The sequence below is a fragment of the Takifugu flavidus genome, chromosome 14 (genome assembly GCF_003711565.1).
Source record: "Takifugu flavidus isolate HTHZ2018 chromosome 14, ASM371156v2, whole genome shotgun sequence".
Taxonomy (NCBI): domain Eukaryota; kingdom Metazoa; phylum Chordata; class Actinopteri; order Tetraodontiformes; family Tetraodontidae; genus Takifugu; species Takifugu flavidus.
The window spans coordinates 10,209,497-10,225,852 of record NC_079533.1 but is presented as its reverse complement, the minus strand read 5'-3'; the positions used below and the strand labels follow the sequence as shown (position 1 = coordinate 10,225,852).

General features: G+C 42.6%; 1 long non-coding RNA gene across 1 annotated transcript; it reads right to left on the bottom strand.

The window, feature by feature from the left end:
- Window positions 1–1,614: 1,614 nt before the first annotated feature.
- LOC130538049 (uncharacterized) lies at window positions 1,615–4,472 on the bottom strand. Its single transcript, XR_008953756.1, has 3 exons — window positions 4,331–4,472; window positions 3,958–4,143; window positions 1,615–3,088 (listed from the first exon to the last, which is right to left on the bottom strand). It is a non-coding gene; the product is annotated as an uncharacterized LOC130538049 (long non-coding RNA).
- Window positions 4,473–16,356: the final 11,884 nt, after the last annotated feature.

The following is a 16,356-nucleotide window of genomic DNA, read 5'->3' as shown; positions in this document are numbered from 1 at the left end:
TGTTTAATAAAACCCACAGCTTTAGAAAACTGATTCTGATCGTCAAGCGTGACCCGTCGGGACAATTTGCCAAATAGCTGCTCGTTGGTGTAATGATCTGATGAGTGGTTTGGCTGCCTGCTGCATAGACCGCTCACTCTAAAATCAATTGCAGAAAACACACCAAATGTAACAGGCACCACATTATGTAGCTCCCATGCTCAGTTATGCCTCTACAAAGTTTTACCAAAACAAAAACACACACTTCTCTCGCAGACCTTTATTTATTAGGGGGGACGATATTTCAGTGTGTGCTGACATGCATTTGATGGGACTATATAATCAATTTCACCAGTGCATGCCATAGAAATAATAACATCATCAAGTGCATGGTAATTATAGCTGCAAGCTCTTTATTGATCTGCGGGCAAATAGGGTGATCCCCTTTCGGCTGGAGAATAATAGCTAAACCTTTAACATGCTCTGGGATCGATAGCCTACACCTGCAGGATTTCCTCCCTCATTGTGAATGAGCACCTCCATCAGGACCCCCATTAGGCATAATGCTCACGGAATTCGGTTTTTGTTTGTTTTCCCTTCCTGAAAGCAGATTAGACTGTTTGATTTGTGACGGTTTGACATTTAATACATTCATAGAAAAATGAATGAATTAATAATTCAAGTCTGTTTTTGAATCAGCCTCGCGAAGTCGGCGTTCGTTAAATAATGTATGACTGCGTGTCTTTGATAATATAGGCTTTGCATTAGAAGGGACATGTTTCCCTTATTCCGCGAGGCCAGGGAGGCTTATCATGCAAGAATCGATTATCCTAAAAAGTGCTCGCCAAAAGGTGTTTGTCAGCGCCGTCACGGTGTCGAGGTTTCGTGTGTGGTTTACAACCGAATCACATGGGCAGCCTTGGTGAATCCGATTATTCCCATAATCAGGAGAAATTGCTGAGCACACGGATCGATAGCCTTTTAAATATACTGGTGTACGCAACGTGGGGAAATCTGTATTCTGAAATGATATCAGGACCTCAGAGAATGAGGTCCTGAGCATCCAGATGAGATTTTATCTCTTTTAAAAAAAAAATAATTTAAGCATAAAACATTTTTTTCTACAATTAATATTTAAGATATCACCCTCTGCTTGTTGGGGTGTAACAGCAAAGCAGAAATGAATATTTGCTGTAATAACTATTCAAACAATGCTGCGGATTCATTTAATATGCCTGCTTCAGATTCTCAGAGGGAATCTCACCTGGTTGCTGTGAATATAGAAACAAGCCCACTAATCACCGTGGAAACGACATGATTTGCAGATTTTAAAAGATCGATTTCAGAATTTTCCTCACGCGAGCGCGTTCTGTCCCTCATTTCCAAAGTCGCTCATATCGTGGAGTCTGAAACTCCGGGAGAATAGTTTGGTTTCAACCTGACATTTGTCGGCTTGGCGGTATTTTTAGCTCCACTGATGCAAACAACAACATGTCAAAGCATTGATCATTGTATTTGTCAGCCACACAGAGGAGTTGGGAGGAGAAAGTGACAGAAACAGATCCCTGTCAAAACTCCGTTTCCTCATATGTCACGCTCAAATTCACAATTACAAATGCACCAACATAAAACCGCTTCGATTTGCCCATTTATTATTTCAAACCCAAGATTAATCACATCGGAGGCAAATAATGACTAACTCTAATCACAGACTTCAGCTTCTTTCTCTGTAATAATTAGAGTCAGACTGACTGACTGGCTCCACTGTGTGATTAAGAACAGAACATGATGGATATTAATGGATTTTGTAATTGTTGGATGTGTTTATGAAGATTGCTGACTCATGGGATGTCAGGTGAAGTTAGAGAAACTGGCTCGCCAGCAACTGCACAAAGAGTATTTCAGTCCTGCTTATGGAGCTAAATACCCATTATTAAAGCACAATTTGATATTTTACTATGGTCTGTGTCGGGGGGAATCAAGAAATGTTCTAAAATATACCAAAAAACATAATTTGTACTGATTTGTCTTGACTGTGTTGTGGTCACTATGCTTTTGTAATAGCAAGAGGTCTGTTGTGAGACTCAGGGAGGCAAGATAATGCTCAGCATCTAGACACAGATGGCCGCAAACATTGACTAAATAGAAACGGCTCTTGCATTGGCAACCGCTCTGTGTACGTGGTGATTGCAGCTCCAAAGATAGCTGCAATCTTTGACACACCTGTGTTCTGACTACCTACAGAGACAACATAAAGCCAGAAAGGTTGCCAGGTGCTGTAGCGGTGACATACTGATTGTTTCCTGTCATTAGATCTGTTCAGTTACATCATGGGCGTCCTGACCCAGTCTTCGAGGGCCACAAACCATCCGGGTTTTCTGTCCCACCAGGTTGAAAAACACTTCCAATAAGGAAAATGGGATCCTGGTGGGACAGAAATCCCAGTTTTCAACCCAAAGAGACAGAAATGATCGAAGTCCAGCGACGGGCCAGCTAATGTGCAACAAAAAAATTAAAAAACCTTAAGTGGGCATGCTCCGCTGTAAAAAGTGGTCTGTTACATTATGTCTGCTTTTAAATCATTATCTCTAAAGTAGGATCTGCTGACTGCGGCGCTCCGCTTTGCTGTACTTTTAAACACACAAACACAGCCATGGCTCCAACATCATTGGGAGAGAGTGAGAGAGTGACAGATAGCTAATGAGTCGGAGTGGGCAAGTGGATTTCTGTGAGAGAGGTTTTTTATGTGTGTGACAGGCAGTCAAGATAGACTGAGATAGAAGTCGAGACAAACTGACCAGAAACAGATAAAAGAGCAAAGTTGGCGGGCTGAAAAGCAGTCAGACTCTTCCTACGGGCAAAACAGATCTGGCAGAAGTGTCAGAGGTCCAGAGTTTAAAGCCCATGAACCACCACTCGGAGATAGAACACCTGTATGATGATAGCTGCACTTCTGAGTGGAGACCTGGACTTCCCTGAAGCCGCTATAGTAGAAACTGGGTCCAGCAGCAGATGATTACATCTGTTGAAATTTGCAATGACAAGTGGCTGTAGCATCGTGAGCCTTAAAACTCTTTAGAGGACTGGTGTGTTGGTTCATGGTTCCAACCTGTCAGGCAAAAAAGAAAAAAAAGGATTTTTAACATATAAAACCTCTTCTATACAACCAGTGCAATTTTGTTCACATCCTGAGCACAAGATGTTAATAATTTATAAGTGCAATTTGACATATAATTAAAATCGATCAATTATGTGGTATTCCACATCATGGGAGTCCACACACTCCTTTAATCAACTTTCTTTTGTTGAAATATAGCTGTGAAAAATGTAGATCAAAAATTACACGGCCCTGAACCATCAAACAAGCCCAACGTCTGTTAATAACATTACAATAACACGTCTGAATGCATTCAGCCTAAATAGGAGTGAATTTTCAGAAAGCGTTGTCCAATTCGAAGGAAAACACATGAAAATGAGCTTTTTTCCTTCTTAAAATAAATACTTAATGCTTGTTTTACTTTGCACTGGCCTGGAAAGCATCTTAAAATTTAATGTCAAATATAACTTTGGGCCCCCTTTTTTTTAGTAGAAGTAACTGAGGGTGATTAAAATTACAAGAGCAAATGTTTGCTGCTTTGATTCATTTAACCTCCCCCTGACAGTTAAACGTTCAAACCCGAAGGAAGTCGAATGCAGATAGTTTAGGAGACACGGCTTATTAATATTTGTGAGACAGAACATTGCAGTTGTATTTTTAATTTACTTGCAGGATCAACTTGCCATGCAGGAATAGAGCAGCGATACATACTGCAAGGTATAACTGCTCCAACCCAAAGGCAATTATGTAGCGTTCAAGAAGTGACTGAATGGATAATAATGGAAACCTAATTATTGTTTCAAGTTGGAGAGGGGGAAAAAGGAGCGTGATTAGTAGCTGTCATGTTTCTGTCAGTGCCAGGTGGAGCTAAATCTGTATACCTGCGACAACTTTCCTGTCACTTGAGCCTGGATTGAACGTCTGTTGAACCTTTTCTCGACGACAAGAGAGGCTAACTTTTAGCACCTGCTGTGTGACTGTGAAAGGCTTTGTGCCTCCCTCTGATTGATTAATGTTAGCACAACCGCTGTATATGTACTGAATAGGGTTCAGTCCTACATTGAGATCTGCAATATAAAAACACAAAGATGTGAACCAAAGAAAAAAAAGGTAGACAGATTGTGCATTTTCTCCTAAGTGCATGTTAATTTCCATTAAAACCAGAAACATTATAACTCAAGTGTCACATGAACCTACATATTAGCTATAGCAACACTAGCACACTTTCAAATTCCATTGAAACAAATAACATACAAAATACGGGCAACAACCCTCATTGGCTCCATTAGGGACACACGAATGGTACTGGCTTCCATTGCATCATTCACTGACTTTAAAAAAGAGTTTTACAATTTAATTATTTGACTAACGATCGCTTTTTTAACAGCTATGTCCGTGAATATAATGGGTCCCCCTGGAAACCCTAATAATATACAGTAAACATGTAGTTCCGCCTCAGTTCTTATATTTTTAGCGGGTAGGAACCAAAAAACAAAGGTGTTTACACAAAAAACATGCACTGCCCACGTAGGCAGTTACAGGTTTTATAGATTTTCTAGACATAGATACGTTGACAAACATTTTCAGGAGTTGTTGGCTTTAAGACAGTTTACCCGTTTTTGTGGTTATCGTCTCCTCCAGCGAACATGGGCGGTGATATTTGCATTGTCAGGACAACGACTTGTCTATAGGTGGAGGTGGCATGATCCTTATCACAATGACATGTTTGGTCACACGTGTGTAAATGTGAAAACACCGGATTATGTAGTGCGTTTGTTCCACCCACATCTGGCAGAATCCACAACACATGATGCACATCTGGTTCCACATTTTCATCGTGTCATGTGTGTTAGTCAATTCAAAGCAATTTTACACATCAACAATCAGTGCCGTGCCCAACAGCCTGTCACCTAGTGATCGGCCCAAACCCAATCATGTTAAATAAAGCTTAGTCCCTCAGTAACCATGGGGACAGCTTCCAAATGGTAGGAGCACAATGATTAATCAAATTTGGCGCAAAATTGAGTGTAACAAAGTGTGAAAAACACATATTTTCTACAACCCAAAAGTTATTTTGGATGTTCTTACCTTGTTCGTCTTTCTCTTTCTACAATAGTTCGTGGTTCTTTGAATATTTGCTCAGAAACCTCTCAGCGGTGGAGCTTACAAAATCCAATATATTAGTAGTTTAATGATTTATGATTTTCAGCATCATTATAAGCATCGTCATGCATAATATGTTTGTCATTGTTTTTGAATGATGTCCTCTTATGGCTACGCTGCGGGTCATGAGGTGGAATTCCAATGTTCCCAACTGTTCGTGAAGTATCGGTGACTTTTTAAAAAGGACGGGAGAAGAAGCAAGGAATGGCTTTTGCATTTCAAGTTGGAATTTCTTCCTTTTGTTTGCAGCCGACATGCAGATTTTCAAAGCTATTATGTTATGTTTGTATGCTGCAAACTTGTCTGGAGTGGAGTAATAGGTTATATAAAATAATGGAGCAGCAGCCAACCCCAACATTACTATGAGAGTTTGTTTGTTTGTTTGTTTGTTTGTTTGTTTGTTTGTTTGTTTGTTTGTTTGTTTGTTTGTTTGTTTGACTTCAGTCTGGATCTGCTTTGAGTGGAAAAATAAAGGCAGCCTCAACAATATTCGTAGGTCACTGACCAGACTCCATGTTGTCTGGATTTCTCTGCTATATTTGTATTTTCGGTGCTTTTTTCATTCTCCCTGGGTCGTCATTAGGCTGCTTTCCACCGAAGGAGCTGCTCCACATTAGCTAAACTATGCACATTTCTGCGAGGCGTTTATAACTCAGTTGTAGTGTTTAACAAACTTGGAAATGGAGAGTAATATCACACTTTTAGGAGTTATGTCAACAAGTTAAATATGCGTATGTTTTCACAGAGGTGAGCAGTTTATTTCCTGTTTACTAATTGGTACTAATTATATCACTATTCTCTATTATGATAGAGTACTATATGCAAAATACCAAACTAAAAATTGGTGAGATATTCTCAATAAAATCTTTGCTGTAGAAAAAAAATGAATAGATAGAGTTTTGATATTCCCCTGACCTACTTCCAAAAGTAGCCAACAGGACTGAGTTCTGATCTCCGGGTGCGCTCTGGCAGTGTTCCCGAGCAAAACACAAATTCTTTCTGAGTCCTTCGACGTTTGCTAAAAACTTCAAGCAGGTTGAGTCGAGCCGGATCGCTAATATCCAGCATCGTCTTTAAACATTCATTTCTAAAAATGCAGCTCGTTCTCTGCAGCGTAGCAACTGTACAATAGAACATTTGAAGAAAAACACAGAATTCATAGAACACACACTCCCCCCCTGCAATAAGGAAGTGCACAGAACCATGATAGGACCTGTGTGATGCTGCAGACTCATATTTCTCTGTTACGTCAGACATCAGGGAGTTATTGCTGCCCCCCAAAACTGACCTTCCCAATCTGCAGCTAAACACAGTTAATTGAAGTATTATTGATTGGATGCAGTATTGCACTCTCATTTCCCCTCCACGCTCCCTTCTTATTGTGTTGTTTCCTCCAGTGATGGGAAGGGGAGGCCCAGCCAGTCATGCCAGACCAGGGCTGTTTCCGTGGTAATGAGCTGTCAAGGATATAAAGAAGGCTGTTCGTTTTTCTTTTTTTTTTGCCTTTGAATATCTCTTCCTCCCAAATAGGAAGTGCAGACGAGAGCGCTCTGGCAGCAGCATCTGTGGCGAGGGCGCCATGGGGATTCTGGTGTCACAGATGCAGTTGGAGAAGCATGTGAATGGAGTGGCTCTCCCCGACTGTAGGCCCGGGGACTGGCCCGATTAGACCTTTAGATGTTCTCTGGTAAATGAGAGCAGGGTTCTGAGGAATTCAGAAGGACCGGTCTTGAGCAGTGATTTAATTTCACCAGCTTCTAATGAGAATAAATACATTCTCCAATCAGTCTCTGCTGTTTTGGGCTCGCTGATGTGTTTCCCCTTGATTATGTCAGCGCTAATTGTCTCTTTTATCATGCATTACAGCTTGCCTCAAAGCAGCACTCTTGTTCACCAGTAATGTGCAGAGCAAAATGGCGAAGATGGAATTTAATTATTGTGGCCATCATTCTTGCTGTCAGTCTTTACTGGTGTCACACAGACGCACTAATTACTATGATTTCATCAGGGCCATTTTTAAGACGCAAACTCAATGTCTAATTTTTTTGGTGAACAAAGATGGGTGAAAAAAACAAAAACAAAATGCCTTTTTCACACATGCTTTAAAACTGGCAACAGATGCCCCTGCAGGTCCTCAGATAAAACACAGCATTGGGTGGATTTTTATGTTTTTTCCACATTTAATTCATATTACCCCTGGTGTGTTTTGCAACTACAGCGTTAAGTATCACCTTTATTTTGGCGGATCTTTTGAGCCTTCTCATAACACCCTGAGTTCAAGGCCAATCAGTCTGAGGAAGGACAGAGTGCGGTTCAAGAAGCCGACCAGAGAGTAAAATCAAGGATCCCTGTTGTCTCCACAGGAACACGCAAGAGGCTCCTCCAAGACCGTCTGTCCTCCAGTGCACTCTCCTGGAGTCACGAGGGTCCGCCGTTTTGTGGCACTGCAGCCGTGGAGACCAAGACAAGCCGCAGGAAGAGGGAGGAAACAAATAAACCCGAATAAGATTTATTTGCAGCCGCAGGAGCGGTGTAGAGGTTATCGGCCTGGTTTGGGGCTGTGCGCTGTTGTTTTGCCTTAACAAATGTTGACTTCACAGCGAGCTTTGTGAGCACCTAACGCACACCCGTGCACGCAGAGAAGCTTTATTTTTCGTTTTTCTCATCAGGTCTTTGCAGAAGCACAGAAGATGGTTTTTGTATGCCTGGTGCCTCCTACTGTATTTACAAAGACACACAAAATCTATGAGCATTGGCACTGTAATGATTAACATTAGCAGAAGATGCAGAAGCCCCCCTGCTGCTCATCTTACAGTGTCAGGCTGCAATGGGAATCTAATTAATTTTCCACCAGGGACTGCTGGATTGTTACATGGACGGGGATGATGTATTGCACTTGATATTCATTTTTCATCATCTTTGGCAATCTTTGCACTTTTTGGCGGGCTAATAGAGGTCCGTTAAGAGCAGGGACGTCATCCATTTCAAATTCAAGATAACCACTTGTGGTTCATAATGACTGTGTCACTGCCGGACCACTTCTTCTCCAGCATCGCAGCGGTTGCCAGGCGCATGATTTATAATGTGTATAAACACTAACAGTACTGTGCTTTATTAAGGAATTCAGCAGCAGAAAAATCTGCATGTATTTGGACTAGGGGAGGTAGCCGGAGCACCTGGAGAGCATCCATGCCGCGAGGCAGCTGAGCCAACCGCTGTAACCCCGTGCTGCCCTGCAGAAGAAGAAGGTTTTATTCCTATTCCTAGATGAGAAATTACTGTGTTTTAATAGACACTGTAGAACACGCAAAGACGTGGAATCATTGAGGGAGGGCTGTCAGAGTGAACACGCTGCCCTGGACAGGCGCTCGGAGCATTTGGGGGCTCGGCACCTTGCTCAAGGGCACCTCGGCAGTGCTTTCAAAGTGTCAGCTCTCCTGCTGCCAGCCGCTTCCCAATTGTTTGGTGCACAACCAGGACATGAACCAGAAACTGTCCAGTCCCCTACAGACTGAGCCGCTGTGGTGAATACAGTCCAAGAAAACCACCTTAACCGTGTATTTCTGCACCCTCCTCGCGTGTTGGATTCTGCCAGCCTGATTGTTGAGCTGATAGTTGAATAAGGAGATTATCAGTTATCTTTTGAGAGAACAATAAAGCAGGAACATGTTCCAAATGCCATATCCTACCTCCTCCCCCCCCCCCCCCCCCCCCCTTTTTTTTCTGATGATACGAGCCTTTGATGTGTTGCTAAGAGTCGATGTCTGGACAAAATGAACAGATGGTCTCCTCCGTGAAATAACCCAGAGAGACTCAGGCGACAGGCATATCTGCAGCAGTTGGAGCACACAGCCCTCCACTATGTAAATACACAGAACGGATGGCCTGATATGATATGATACTCCCACTGGGAGGACGTGTACAGCCATGGAACAAACCAGTGAGGCTCGACTGTCAAATCTTCCTCAGTCATTACCACTCATTCCTACACTTTGTTCTGTAATCCAAGTGTTAGTGGTTAATTGTGTTCCTTTCAACATGAGTAGGGATGCTATTTCGATTTGAAATCTTTTGTGGTAAATTTGGTCGGGCAACCTGGCAGTTGAGCTGCACAAAAGCTTTGGTGAATGGAAGCCTACAAACCAGGATGAAACCATTGAATTCCATTATGCATTAATGTTGACTTGCAACTAATACTTGAGTGAAAGTTAAGAAGTCGTCACTCCCAAACTGGCTGGCCTCTGGGTCATTGTGGGATAGAATTTCATTTTCATGCCTGCTAATATGAACCTGCATCCTTTTGTCTCCCTTTCCTTAAAGGAAGGTCCAGCAGTAAGCCAGAGAATTAAGTTGAACTTCGCTCTTGCCACCCTTGATCTGAGTCGTTTTTTATTCAGAGGGGCAGTGTCCTTAAAATAACTGGCAAATAAGTTCATCAGTTTGGTCTGCCCGTTTTTCCATGACCCAAGTCGGCATTGATTCCAAAGCCTTGGTTTTAAGCTGGTAAAGAGTCTGTAGAAATAAATGTATGAGACTACAGAAAATGATGTGCTCAAAGTTACAATTTAGCAGGAAAAACATTTTGAAGGAATATATCTGCTTCCTCAAATTCACAGCCAACTAAAATGGAGTTAAAATGTGTCTGATTGCTGGGGAATCATGTTTTAATTAAATTAAAAAGCCCTATCTGAAGAAAAGTGACTATGGAGATGAACATTTTAGATTAGTCAGACAGGACATTAAGCGGTATTTGGAGCTCCAATGTTGTATCTCCATGTTTAATTGACTTCTTCTTTTGACATTTAGATATTTTCATTTTCATTTCGCCACATTAAATAAATGTATGTTCTTTCTTGCTGAAAGTGAAACAGGAGAGCACCAGGTGACATACTGGCAATAATAAGATTTTAACTTAACTGATTAGTGACTGGAGTACCACGCAACACTGCTGCAGTTCTTCTAGGTCCGGTAGGGGGCAGCATAGATGGACGTAATTATACATGTCAGTATATGTCGGAAGAAGATTACGCGTGTTGGGTATTCATATCTGCTGTAATTGTACATTAAGGCTACCAAATTGTGCAGAACTTTTCTTTTCGCAGGCAGCAATTTTGTATCTATCTATCTATCTATCTATCTATCTATCTATCTATCTATATATATATATATATATATAAAACCCAAACAGAAAAAAACAAGCAGACAATCAAATATCAGAGCTGCCACCAGACCACTGCAATAACTGAAAACTGACCTTTATAGAAATGAGGAAGAAAAACTGCGGGGGTTTGATGGACCAAGCTGGCGGTGTGTCTGTGCCGAGTTTGCTTTGTGGCCTAAAAGCACGCAGACGACAAACAAATTCTGCTTATCTTATCTGATAGTTTGCCGCCGTGTGTATGGATTGGTCCACGGGGCTGCCATCAATTACTTACAGGCTTGTTAGCTGGTGCTGCAGCCGTAATGTTCACCTTCCCTCCAGACACACAAGGATCCTCAGGAACGTTGGCTATTATCTGCAGTTATGTTGTCAGACACCCGCCCGTGTGCTCGGGTGGCTGAACAGCCTGAAGTGATGCTTTTAGCCGAATTGTTGGGTTAATTTTGAAGTGGTAAGTAAAGAACCGCGTTGTTTTCCGTCTGGATGTGTTTTTCGTGTTTGGCTGCTGGTGTTTTCTGTCCGGGATTTTATTCCCTTGAGTGATTGCTATCAGTAGCAAGTAAATCAAGATTGTCTAATCTTATATTTCTATTCAGTTAAATGAGTGTTTTTGATGCAAGGTTCTGATATTATAAAGCCTGTATGACATTATATTAAAACATTTTGTTTCCTGGTATAAATGCATTAGCCAAACACGTGACATATTGATTATAAGTGACACTCAGTGTGCCAACTTACCCAAAATAGTTTTTGCACTTGTTTATGTGCCAGGATAAAGCTCAATGGGCTCATCTTTAAGCTTTTGGCCACTTTCTAATCTATTGTTCAGCCCACGCACTGCCCGCCTCCACTCAACAGCTCTCTCCGAGTCGTCCTGTCTGTAGAACGCTCATCTTGGTTGAATCCAAATTTAATTTAATTGTGTCGACTCCAAACTCTGTCGCGCGTCCATAAACAAAACTCTTCTGACCATATGAGAATTTCCCGGGCAGCTTCTTCCCTCATGGCTTCGTAGACTCTTTCATTGGCCTCACGAATCGGAACGTTTGGAAAAAGTCAGATTTTCACAAATAAGCCCACTTAAGTAAATGAAGAAAACGCCGCTTTTCCTCCTCCTCCCTGCATTTGGTGCTTTAGCTGTAAAGGAACATATGTTCTTGCCCTTGATCAGAGCAGAAGGGACACATTTTATGTCAGCTGGTTTTATCACTTGTTGAGTCTCTTTTCCAGCTTGTCAAATCGCCGACATTTTACACGGGCGGCCCGACACGCTGTGCTGTTTAATTAATATGCATCTGAGTCCTGCAATAAAGGCTGATCAATTGAGCGTTCCTTCTAAATCCACCTCTAGTTGACGCCACATACATTCATGTGCTCCAAAACTAATAAATTTAAAGGGATTAAACTCTAATTAGTTTAGCTGCCAGTCAAGAGCTTGCACGGAGATTGACTGTATGTTAGTGGCTTTAATAAATATGTGTGCATGTGGTGTTGCAAAACTTCCCTCTCAGGGATTCAGTTCCCTTGCAGAGTTTAGTATAATGGAGCTAAAATATGCAGTGGGTTGCTGACAGTACTATAACGTGCTAATCATGTAGCGTCGGAGCAGCTGGGCAGCAAAGACGTGGATGAAATGGGCCTGTGTTCCTTAGATCGCTGAAAATCTTCACCACAGCCTGTAAACCGCCAGTGTGAGTCGACTGCTTCAAAAGCTCCGCTCCTGTGTTTCCCCTGCACTGTTTTAAGGATAAAATGTTATAAAGTTGGAAACGGGGGAAAGGTGGGAGGAGATGGACTGAGAGGACGGCGAAGGAAAGGCCGGATTAGGGAACGTCGTAATGAACACAAAGAGAGCTGAGGGACAGGATGGAAAATGAGAGGAACAAGACTAAGAGGCACAAAAGGAGGGACAGCATGGAGAATTACAAGAGGAACCTCTAATGAGGAAAGATAGGAGGTGATGAACAAAAGAGGCAGAAACAAAAGAAAGGAGGGGGGTAAGTGTGTGGAAGGAGAGGAAGAGAACGTTACAATAATGGAAGAGGAGAGAGCCGGGGATGACATACGTGGGAATACGAAGAGGTGAAAATTAGAGGGGAAGGAGGCGATCCGGATTTAAGCAGTTAAGGGTTTCAGAGAATTTGGAAGGCAGGGATTCAACTAAAACTTTCCGAAACTTTCCATTTTGGTGTCAAAATCTCATCCGGTTGTGCCTTTACATCGATAAGTAAGCACAAAAAGCCCAAAATGAGTTTAAAGTCCGAATTCTCCCACTATTTTCATCGAATCTCTGATTTTTTCATCAAATCACAGCAGCTGATGTCATTTTAATCGGCTCAATGCGTTAAAACGCGGTGGCATACGTGATCATGCCGTTCCACACCACGTGTAAATGGCTAGCCTCCATCCTCCTCTCTGTACGACTGCTTTTCTTTTTGTTGAGTCTCAGGAAGCAAACATCCTCTGAAAACATGTTTGTGCGCCTCGCGTTGCACCAGGAAGTCTTTGGAGCGCGCTCAGATCATTCAGACCACAGACGGCCTCTCGCCTCTGCTCCTTTTTTGGCCGTCGCATCTGTGGATGTTTCATCCTCAGTGTGCATTCGTATATTCATTCATCAGACTTGGATGTTTCCTCCCATTAAAGCTTGCTTTGGCCCAAGTATTCCAGATTTTATCCGTGGGTGTAACTCGCAGTTAGCGCCGCCACTCTAATGCATCTGTCCTGGCTGGAAGTTCTTAATTACTGGCTTCAGAGATCACCGGCAGGCAAAAAAAAGGGACTCTCTCTCTTCTATCTTCTCTAAAGCTGGCGGCCACGTCTGCTGGTCAAATTAATGATTTGGCTCACGCATGAAAACGAATCAGGCTTACCCGAAGGGTTTACTGACCTGTCAGCTGGAATAATGAGCGGAGCATCGCACATCGCTAATGAGAACAGTAAACAGTCAATTGTTCTATGGAATTGCCAGGAGATAAAAGAAGTGCTGCAGCCTGCATGGAGCGTAATACAGCCCTAACAAGATAGAGGAGGCCAGGTTAAGGCTGCTGCCCAAAAGCAAATTACATCGCGTTGGGGGGGGGTACATCCAGAACAGTCCGCCGAATCATTGATGCCATTAGTGGTGGTTTAAGGCTGATGGGGTTGAAGAACCTCACCGACCATCCAGCTAAGGTTTGATACAAACAGATGTCTCGGTTTTCTAAACTCGCAGGATATCAAACAGCTTTTTGGAAACAAATGTGAATGAAATATAGAATAAACAAGAAGTTAGCCACCGGGAAATGAAGCCCGTTCCTGGCATGGGTGGGTGGGTGGGTGGAGATTAACGGGACGTGACCGCTATAGCATCCAGGTCGTTTCAGAAAACTCCCTCAAATATCCGGCAGTTTAGCGCGATTAACTTCAGAAGTCACCGTGGAGTCCTGGTTGTTTGATCTTAGATGATTTAAACATGTCCCCCTGCCTCTTCGCTGGTGTCAGCCGCTGCTGCAGGAATTCTAATTTCTCTCCTCTCCCCATATGTGAGCACATTATGCCTTGAATGAGTGATTTCATATTTGGCAAAAGGGTTCTTGGTGATTTGTTGTTCTTATTTCGTGTTTTTTAAGCTAACTGGAAGATTTAAGATGAAGACAGAAGCCTGGCCGACACCCTTCCTTCATTTTCGACTCCAGCTGTGAACAAGAGCTCGGTTCCGTCTCAACAACATGATCCCTCACTGCCTGAACGGGCCTAAACTGAGACAGACTGCTCTAGTTGGGACTGACTGGAATCATTTGGATTTGACACATGACTCCACAGACTCCCAGTGCAACGATGAGTTCAGGGTTTTCGGTCAGGCCCACCACCTAGCTTGATAACATTTGCTAAATTCCAAATTGAATGACTTTAGCGAACGAGCCTTGAATACGATCAGACGATGTCACAATCGCTACCGTTAGCTTTCAAGTCGTGTCCGTGACCCAGATGGAGAAACCGTCATGACGCATATCTTAAAGTCATGTCACTAATTTTACAGCGCTGGATCCTCTGCAGGCTACAGCTACAGTACGATGTTTGCATGACTAATCAATGCGGAGAGATTCTACTAAAAATACTGCGTTAATGCAAAGTCGGGTTTAGACGTCAGGATAATTGGTCCAAGATTTGATGTTTGTCATCTCATGGCTGCTCAGGATGGTTTATCCACCAAGATTATCTTCGTCAGTGGTATCAAGATCTCAACATCCCCAGTCTGTTACATAAAACCACGCGTCCACTCTGATTTGTCTCAACGTTCCGACATGCTTGATTTCTAGGATCTCAAATCTTAATGATTACATCATCAACGCAGGAAATGGTATTCTTTTAATGCCTAATTCATTACCTTTTAGCTTGATGTAGCTTCCGAGAATATAAAATCTCATAAACAGATGCCAGCTTTACTTAGCCTTTGTCATAGGAGCCATTGTTGCTGACTGTGAGTATTATTCCAGTGTGCAACACTATTAAACCTTCACAGTCGACCAACTTGTGCTTCGCCGGGAGATGCAACATTTGTTAATTAGACGGTAATTAGCGCGGTATCCTCGGCCCGCCAATTTAAGTTTGTCTCAAGGTTTCCGTTTCGGATGAGCTGGGTTAGCTTGGTAGAGTTGTGTTGGAAAAACAGCGAAGCACACTGTAAAAAAAATAGCGCAATGTCATAAATGCTGTACTCTTTTTACAGTGAGATCCTTTCCAATTATTTCGTACGGTTGGATCTAAAAAAGGGAGTATCCTCCATGGTGCTGCCATATTTGTTGAACCTCCCTCATCTGTTTATAAATCGTCTTTACTGGTTCGGAAAAAAAACAAAACAGAAAGATGCAGCGTGACAATGCAATTTTGCCGCGTCATGTTCGATATTTACCGGCGTTTCTGAGATAGCGCGGTAATAACCGCACAGATCAGGTGCACCTGTCATTTTCGCAGAGCAGCTACAACCAAAGCAAACAATCGGCATCAACACATCTGTAGATGTTTTCCGGCAAACGGGAGGCAGCTAATTAGCTTTCTGTGAAGTAGCACTGAACGCTGTGGAGGAAAATTGAGAGCAATCAAATAAAACGATCTGAGGAAAAAAAAGGGAGGGGTTAAAGTACAAAGCCTTGTCAGATGGAGAAGCATCTTAATTGTGAATACTTAACGTGGTATATTTACAACGCAGGAGAAACACCTGGATTAAACATTTATGTTCCATTAGATGGAAACTGTTGCTAGTTCAAAGGCTTACAAGGAGGAATAAATAGCCTTTTAAACTATTGAACAGTCTAAATGTTGGGAATTCAGCCAGGAACAGGTATGCAGAGGGGAATTGTAGGTGACCACTACATGCAAACCGTGTTCCTTTTTTGGGAGGGGGGCTGTTTTTGTGTCATTTGCATTTGCAAAGCAGCCGAATTTGTTTCCCAATGACTTCCACAAGGCAGAGACGGGGTTGCTGTGATGCTATGTGGTGATTAAACGGCCCTGTTTCGGAGCTGCCTAATTCTGCCTGTGGTGGGTGTATTTCTTGGTGCAGAAATGATGAGAATGTTGGAGTTGAATTTCAACACCGTGACAACCAATACTGAAGCAGCATTTCTAAATATTCCTTCAATAATACTAATTCCAGCACCAGATCAAACCATTGAACCGTTAAGGGGCCTAAAACAAACAAACATCCCCCGTCAGGAACATCTTACGTCCCTTTCCTGCTGGATGGAGGATAAAGCTTTCCTGATTGCGTTGCAGTACTTGCACTTTCACGCCAGGAGTTGCTGGTTTGGCTGGAGAAATGATGACTGCATCCGTGCGGCCAGGATGCATTTCTGATTGCTTTTGGGCTGCGTGGATGCTGGCGCACTGCTGCCTTCTACGGCCATTTCTTTAAAATGCTGAGAGAGAGCGAGAGAAGAGATCGCATTACAATTCCTCGTGGCAGTATCATTAC